General features: G+C 40.4%; 1 protein-coding gene across 4 annotated transcripts in view; it reads right to left on the reverse strand.

Annotated features, from left to right (window-relative positions):
• The window catches only part of LOC121281873 (serine protease 23-like), a 41,471-nt gene extending 33,833 nt beyond the window's left edge, over positions 1–7,638 (reverse strand). For all 4 annotated transcript variants that reach the window (XR_005943969.1, XM_041194966.1, XM_041194968.1 and 1 more), the window contains exon 1: positions 7,376–7,638. The gene's annotated coding sequence lies outside the window, so the exon portion shown is untranslated. The remainder of the gene's footprint in view (positions 1–7,375) is intronic.
• Positions 7,639–9,203: the final 1,565 nt, after the last annotated feature.

Raw genomic sequence — 9,203 nt, forward strand, 5'->3', positions numbered from 1 at the left:
CTGCCAGCTGCAGTCTTCCTCTTGGTCAGGTGGCCACCCTCTTGTGCTTGGCACCCTTTCCTCCCTGCTCTTCTGCCCACACGATGCTGGGGTGGGGATGACCATCTTGTTCAATGCCAGAGTGCTGAGTGTGCACTGTCCCTGCCACCTGCACAGCTCCAAGGGCATTTTCTTCCTAAATGCCAAGTCTGCTGTTACTCCACCGACTCTCTTATGGGGCCAGGATGTTTACCTTGCCAGCCATGACTGGCTCCCCACTTTTTAGCTGCCTCCCTTCAGCTGATCAGCAACAGAGAGCATGTGTAACCTGCGAGGCCCCTCCAAAATTCAAATCTCCGCCTCTAACAATTCTTAATGCACTTTCTAAATTCTTAAATTGGCCTCAATCAGTTGGCAGACAGAATTGATATCCTGTCCTCCCCAACCCCACCAATCCTGGTGAACTTTGTCAGCACTGGGAACGGTGTCTCAAAACTGACACGCAGCCAGCACCAGTATTTTTGAGTCACATTGTGGTAATAATGCATTGCACAAATGTAATCAACTGTACTTTATTCTCATGAACCTTTATGATCTAGAAAAATTCCACTGAATTAAGCTCTCCTAAAACGACCATTTCAGTAATCTGGAAACATTGTTTGTTGTTGATTATTTCTGGATTCCTCTATTTCTCCCCATGTTTCAAATCTACCTCTGGTTAAATGGTAACAAAGCTGAACTTCTCCAAGAGGACTCCAATTACTGCTCTGATATATTTCCCTCCCATTGTTTCGAGGCTGGAGGGACAAACCCAGCCTGTAGTTGATATTCCCCTATAGCAGGATAGCTTTGATGAGTAGCATAGTTGTGCTGATTATACTACTAATAGGGCACTGTGTATCGCCATTCCCTCTGAGATACTCCACTGGCAACGACTGGAACTAATCTTAAAATGGCCAGCTTTTCATAAAACCATTCAAAGTGAAACCATTTGATCCATTTGTGCCTGTGTCAAGTGTGTCCTTCTCCTCCAGTGATTTCTACTCTAATTCTAAATTCACATTCTTTCCCTATACCCTTTGATATAACTCATCAACTCCTTCCAAATTGATGTGAATTAATTGTAGTAATATGTATTCCTTACCCAAACAACCATTTTGTGTGAAAAATTCCTTCCAAGCTCCACATTACATTTCTAAATAAACCCTCAGTTTATAGCCCCTCATTACCAATTTACTGACCAGTGGAAATAACTTTTTACTATTTATTCCTTCAAATGAGATAAGGTTTTGAGTATTTGCACTCAATCCCTTAACTTTTTCTAATGTACTGCTGTAAAAGCATGTAACTTGTTTAAAATGAACATTTTTGTATTTAGCTGCAGAGATGTTTACTGTTGGTGTATACTTTGCACATCAGAAATCCTCCAAAACAAGGCTCTGCTCCTATCCTGAGGTGTCTGGAGTGCATTAACAGGCTGGCACATTCTGTGGCATATCTGTGGTCTAAATGTTGAAAGGTTTTGAAGGCCACACGTTTCCAAAATAATTAATTATTTTCCAGAGAAAGTTCCACTTGCTTTGGACTTGATGACTAATGCGTGCACATGTGGGCTGATGGGTGTGTGTAGGAGAGTGTGTGTAATATGCCTGAACCTGTGTGCATAGCAACATACAGAATTACTTGGCCTTATGTTGACAGTATTATAGAACCACAATGTAGTTACCAAATAGATTGGTCTTAAATCAATGCTATTTTCCCCCTTCCCTTTCTCCAAATATAGAAGAACTGCACCCTTTTTTTAATTGTCTTTTTTCTCCCTCTACTCTGAGTTGACAGTTACTGGGGTAGAGTTCCAAGGGCACCTTATCCATGGGGCATTGATCATACATAAACCTAGACTGATGATTTAGCTGTGGGAGGAATCAAAGTCAGGCCTGATTGTTTCTTCAGCTTAACAGCACATAATTGTACTTTGCAGCAAGGGTTACTGGATCGCAGTATAACTGATTGCTTTTCCCCCCTTTATATTTCAGTAGCACTGAGGTCAATCGCAATATTTTCACCATTATTCTGGTTGAGGTTAACCAACTCCTCATTCGGGGGATCAAACCTCAGACTATGCCAAGAATATCAATGTTTTCATTTCCATCAAACACTAATATAAACCAGAATTTACCCATATGTTCAATTGACAAATGTTTTGAATTATCTTGTTTATTCTCTGACTTTTATGTTCTGGTTGAATAACCAATAACACAAAATGCTGAAACAGCTGAATATACCATGCAAAGTAATGAAAACTACAGTGTCCATCACACAGAGATTCTGATTATTTGAAATGTGTCAGGAATTTTAAGATTTAGACAGAAATTTGATGAAAGATCAATTAAGGGATATAGATAGTGGATGTCATATATCCTAGATTTGAACCCATTGTGAAGAGGGCCCAAAAGGACCTGTTTTCCAGTCCTCCATATTCCTATGTTGAAAAGTTATTAGCTGACTGGCAATTATCTCAGTCGCAATAAAGGTGACGAGGGGTTGATATTAGTGCAAGATTGTAAATTACTAATCCAGTAAAGTAACCGGTCTGTATTGTCCCCACAAGAGCTCATTGTGTCCAGAAATATGCAATATATGTTATAGGATCCCTATCTTCATATTGAAAAGGAAATAAAACCACACAAAGTGAAGCTATTTGATCCATTATGCCTGTGTCAATGTGATCGCCTCCCTGTAATAGGATGTTTTGACCATCCTGCGGTTGGTGGTTGAAGGCAGCAGTGGCTGGAGTGCTGATGTAAATGAGGCGGTAAACGACATTATATTGGGGCAAATGTTCAGGTAGGCACAGCTCCTTGGGCAGCTTACACTGCAAATGAGTGGAATTTTCAAAGATGTTTTTGAAAATAAACTCTTCTTTTGACCGAGATAAAATAAATTAGTAGTAGCAATCCTGATTGACTGACTGTTTCCACTTTCTCCTAATTATATACATTTATTTTGGTATTGGGACCCTTTTAAATTCCTTGGCATTTCTCCATTTAACATACATGTTAATGCAACTCTGGTGCAGTGCCTTACAGTCTGCTTTACCAGGTTGGTATCCAAGAGCATTTCCATTAACATAATTCAATGATGTTGCATCAGTGTTCATATTTGATGTTTAAAGAGTTCATAATTTGTGTTGAACTTGAAATTATCTTGTCACCGTGATGCCAATAAGACGGATATGAGTCTGGTTTCTAATTTCACTTAGACCCTATCTCTTCCTTGTTTAAGCAGGGGGGAGCTCCGAGGAGACCAGGCAGCTTCTCACAATGAGAGGGGAAAGAAATTGGAATGATAGTTTTCTCTTGGCTACAGTTGTTCACTTCCAAGCAGCTGATCAGAGCAGTGGCAAGAGAGCCCTAGAACAGGTCATCCACCTGCATTCTCAGCTGCAGTTAGCATGTGGTGTAAGGAGTTCAGGGACTAGGGATAAAATAAGGGAAATGACACTGCCTGACAGCTGATGTCTCATTGAGTCAATGCACCACCTGGCATGACACGGAGTCATACTTAAAAGGAATGTCTTATCCCATCATAAAAGCAAAATACTGCAAATGCTGGAAATCTGAAATAAAAACAGTAAATGCTGGAAATACTCAGCAGCTCAGACAGTATCTGTGCATAGAAGCAACATTTCAGATCATGATGATGCTTCATCAAAACTCATGATCTGAAGTTGTCACTTTATTGTGGAGTTTAACAGGAAAGAGTTGCTCAGTTGGGATGTATTCCGATGAAGGGTCATCATGATTTGAAATGTTGGGCTGGATTATATGTTCCTCCGCAAGTGGGTTTGTAGGCTAGGGCATGTAAAATCTAGCTGGCAGCCTGCCTGCCCACTGCTGTTTTACCATTGGTATTTGATGCCTAATTAAGGGCCTCATTCCACTGCCACAAGGATTTAATTGGCGGTGGGAGAAGCCCACAGCAAGCGCCCAGCCCAGCAAGCTTTACTGCATGGCCTGCTGGCAGGTAGGAGGCTTCCCTCCTTAATGGGCCTATGAGGCCCATCGGCGATGCCCCACCAAGTTGTTACTCTCCCTTGGTTCTCCTACCCCCATGGCCTTTCAAATTTCTCCACCCCCTTCACACAGACCTGCTACCTTGCCATCCAGGAAGCTTCCTGACTCACCTGCTGGGCTGAATTGCAGCTCTGCAAGCCCTAAGTGCAGTACCAGCAGAGGCCATTGCTGCCTGTGGTGCTGTTGATGCTGGACAGCTGCCAGCTTCTGAATGGCCAGCAGCTCTGAGATAGGATTTCTTGATCCAGAAGGGCTGAAGTCCTGCTTTCAGGCTGTTAAATGGCTGCGGCGGCAACACAGGGTGGGGGGGGGGGGGGGGGGGGGGGGGGTGGTGGGGTGGTGGGGGGGGGGGGTGGCGGCGGTGGGGAGAAAGGATGGCGGTGAAGAATTTGGTGTCCTGTATAATTCAGCCCGTTAACTCTGTTTCTCTCCACATATGCTGTCTGACCTGCTGAACATTTCCAGAATTTTCTCATTTTATGTCTTATGCCAGGTCTGTGATGAGTAATCTTTACCAGTGGGAAGCTCCAAGCTGAGTTCAATACCCTGGGCTAGGGAGTAGATGGTCAGCCTGTGTTCTCATTCCAAATCACTATCAAGTGACTCCTGCTGGAAAGTGCATATGTGTGGACATTGGATGAGGACAAGAATAGGTTTGAATGTGCTGTCTTCCATGGCCAAATAGCCTGCCATCACTTCCTATCTAGATCATACATGAAGAATGGAAATTTGGACAAAGTAATAAATGACTACTGGCATTTGTGGAAATTTAATTTCTTGCAAGGGGAAGGGTAAAGAAAAGGGTATAAAATTGGGAACCTTACCCTCTCCAAAAAAAAGGCAGGAAATGAAAATTGAGCATGCAGTCATACACATGTGGTGTCAACTTACAATTGTTGCCAACCTGGCTGCACTCAATCCTGAATTTTTCAGAACATTCTGTTATTGACTGTTCCAGAAATTGGCAACATCCCAATAACTCTTTCCTGTCAAACTGCACCATGAAGTGACAACACTTCTTTAAAGAGGCACTGTCTGAACGAAAGAGTATGGCAAACTTTCTTTTATTGTTACAAAAAAGAATCCAAATTAACAGCTGTCATTTTTGGCACAATAATATTAAACAGAAAAAACTTAGGGTTGGAAATCTGAACCTGTTTAAGGGGAAGGATCAGAGGCAGAGGGGCCAAAAATTTCTAGCCAGTGGCCAGCGTGCTGGTTTTCCAGCATGGGTGTGCCCCTGGACCATTTTCCAAAAGGCTGCATTGAGGTCAAAACAGCTTACCATATTCAGCAAGCGGCAGTATCACCAACAAAAGTAATTAAGCCGCCTATTAAAGCCCCTCATGCGCCAACTGGAACTTTTGTGACCAAAACACAGCCAGTGAGAGGAGGTGGCCTCCTGGTGACAGACACAGAAGCCAGCACTCCAGTAGCCTTTTTAAACACTCCCGCCACCATTGGCATGAATTTTTAATACCCACAGCTGTGGCTGAATATTGCCCTGCAGAGGGGTTCTGTCTGGTCGCTGTGCGCAATTCTATATTTAAAATGTTTGCAACCTTGAGGTGCCCTGTGCTTTCCCTCTTCAATGGCAGGCTGCTGATCTCTCGGTGCTGGGGACTCCCTATTGGCTCTCAGCTTCAGGAGCTCTCCCATTGGCCTTAATTGGACGGTGAGCCCTTCCTCTAGCCATTAATTGGCCTTTTGTTTGAAAAATCACATGGGGTGGGGGATTCTACATCTGATGTGGTGTGGGTTCAGGACCCAAAAATGGTCCCAAACCTAAATCAAAGATCCAGCCCATAGTTTCCAAGTAACTAACAATTAATGTCTGCCAAGCACTTTTTTAAAATGAAAATGTTAATATTTCTTCCAAACATTCATAAATGAATATTAGAAGATGGCAACTAATCAGTCCTCAGTGCCTCATGAACAAAATATATGAACGGTTCTCTTCTCAGCTTTGTTCAAACAACACACATTTTAAATTAAAAGAGAAAACTATGGAAATACAAATCAGGATAGATCAGATCTGAAGTGAAATTATTAGCTGGGATTCCCATCAGGAGTTACAGTGAAGTTTTGACAAAAGGACTCCAGCAAAAATGTTAATCTTTCAGATGCTGACAGACTTGCTGTGTTCTCCTGGTATTTTGTATTTCAGATTTTCTGCCTTAAGTTCGAGTAACAGCTTACTGAAGAAGAATAAATGAAGAAAGCTATTGTATTATTTTCAGGGCTTGGACAATTTGTGATTTCAGAACTTTCATGCTTAAACATGTGAGATTTCTTGGGTACTTCATTCTTGTTTTACCTTGCGTTCCTTGCAGAGTTTTTACTGGATATCGTTTACACTTTAACTAAAGCATCTGGTAGTAACCATTCCTGAACTCTGATAAGACTAACTAAATTCAGAGGAACAATTACCAGGTTCATAAGGTGAAAACGACAGGTGGGGGAAGGGGACTAGGACTGCAAAACATGCATTCTTAATGGAGAGTGACGCTTATTTTGAATTGCAAACAAAGATGCATCTGATACAAGCTCTGACCCAGTCGTTAAATTCCAAAGGAGCAATTCACTTCCCATTCACTTTCATTCTGTGAAATTGTAATGAATTAAACCTCTTCCCATTTATTCATGTTGTTTTGAATTTAAATTGACCAAATTCTTTTACTGTTCACTGACAATGTGGGAATACTAATCAAACCATTATACTTAAAATACAAACTATTATCTTGAAAAACAAATCACTCAATTACTCAGATTTAAAATCACAGTTGATCACATTTAATCCAGTGATCTCATCTCGAGTTAGCAACACAATTTAGAAGATTAAGCAATTTTATATAGTTTTAAAAATATTTTCTTAATCCTTGCTTTCTTTAATTTTCCCTCCCTTCTGCATTGTAGAAACTCTTAAAACCCAAACTTGGCATAATTAAACCATTACTTCTCAATTTATCTTGTCTTGTACTTTTTCAACATTGATCAGGGCCCAGAATTCAGTAAAGTCACCTGGGCTTTGCAATATAAAAAAAAATCCTTTTTCCCTAATTAAGTGTTTTTTTTCTTTGCCATGAGTCCCTAAGAATGATTAACATGGACTGTGAAAAAAATTTGAGTTTTACTGTAATTCATTTTTATATTAATCTGAATTAAAATATTCTTAGTAAAATAGTCATTGAGTATATGCTCAGAACCCAGTTAGCAGCAGATGTTATATCCAAGTAACTGAGTTCAATAATTTGATTTTCAAAACATTATTTAAAGAATATGCACGGGATTCAATAATATAATAAATTAAAAATCCTTACCTGTATCTTTAAGGAAACAGAATCACAGTTCTTTGTTTAACTCCAGTCTGTGTGTAATACAGTTAAAGTCCAAATCAATTTCCATTTCACAAATCAATTGTCTCCTCTCTCTTGTTGCTGCTTTAAGCTAACATCGTTTAAAAGCAGACATCCAGCTTAGAACTCTGCCCCTGGGGTTACATCTGGCGTACAGTGCCCAGGTCCAGACTGCTGAAATTTCTCTTTCTGCTGCTCACAGACACTAAGTTGCGTTTGACTATTTCTTTCTTACTGGCTGTGTGAGAGCTCGCATTTTAAATCACAGTTTCCTAACATGGCTTTGAAAAGTTTCCCCTGCGGTCCTAGTGCCTGAGAATTCTGGTATGATGGAAAAGGCAGTAACAACTTCAAAACTTATTACACCTGTTACTTCATGCTGTTTCATGAGTCCATGTTTTGCTGTGGGCTGTGCGTTTTAACAGTTACCTTTAGGACATTTAACTTCATTTAAAGGCACTACATGAGTGCAAGTTGTGTATATGTAGCATTTTTATTTATTTTGATACAATGTATCGATGTGTGTTTTTATTGTTTTATGTTATGTAAGTCAAAGAATCCTTTAAAAATTTATTTTCTTCATTTCTGTATTCTATGTGCTGGCACTTCAGAATTACAGCCGTTTCCCTGTTAGCAAGTACTCTGCCAGTCCTGAGAGATATCTGAAGTCTGCCATACTCTTTCTATTCTGGAATCATGTTAATGCAATGTGACAAACAACTTTTGGTCTCTAGATTGAAATTCGGGTTAAATGAAGTTGTGGGGAGATGGATACACTGAGAAATTGGTGAACAGAATTAAAGGCCCAGTGAAGATTGGAGATGTTACCGAGAAGCTGAAGAGCAGTTCTATTTTTCAGTTCAGCCAAAATAGGACAGTAACTTAAGCAAGGACAGTTGTTGAGAGAAATTTTCTAGCTTTTCAATAGATTTCTATTTCTGCCACAGTCTGTCCTCTTTTGGCCCTGTTACATTGCAGATATATAAATTCTTGTCTTGCAAGCCATGGATTTCTGATGACTATTCCAGCATAACCATTTCAATTGAACTGTATATCTATATGAATTGACTCAAGCATGACACAGACATTGGTTAATTTGAAAGCTATCACTTACAGCTGAAATGTTGTCAGCCTTTGTTTTACACAAATACAGGAAAATAATTGGAGACATAGACAGATTTTAGGATTTTTTTCAAGATAGAAAGAGAGGTAATAAAGATGTTTTTTGAAGGTGGGAAGAGAGATAATGGCAAAGAGGGCTTTGCAGGGCCTTTGCAAAGGTGGATATTTCAGTTCTGGCAAATTGCCTTGTACCTTGGAAATGTCTGAATAACTTCCAGCTTAAGAGATTTTAAAATAAGAACTGCTGATGCATCTGTCATGTAATGTCCTGGTCTGGTGATGGACTCACCCATAACATAAGCACTAATATTACTGTCTAAATTTAGGCACTGAGCTGGGGTGAGGGCAGACTGTTCACTCCTTTTGAAGAGTTAGGTTTTCACCTATCATGCGCAGCCTCCCGAGAGAGGATTGATACTGAAAGGAGATGAGCCTCTTGAGGGCGCTGAACTAATTCTAATATCTGTCCTACTTAACCCTTTAATCAGAGGGATGTGGATTGAAGCATTGAGTGAGGGGATGGGTGCAGCCTATTTCTTTCACAGAGTAGCGCTTGTATGCACCTATTGACTCAGCAGTCTAAAAAGTATTTTGATGCAGTGAAGAATGACAGCATAAAGCAGCATTTCAGTTTAAAATGGCCTAATTCATTGATGGATGGAGGACTTTT

The sequence above is a fragment of the Carcharodon carcharias genome, chromosome 9, assembly GCF_017639515.1.
Source record: "Carcharodon carcharias isolate sCarCar2 chromosome 9, sCarCar2.pri, whole genome shotgun sequence".
NCBI lineage: Eukaryota > Metazoa > Chordata > Chondrichthyes > Lamniformes > Lamnidae > Carcharodon > Carcharodon carcharias.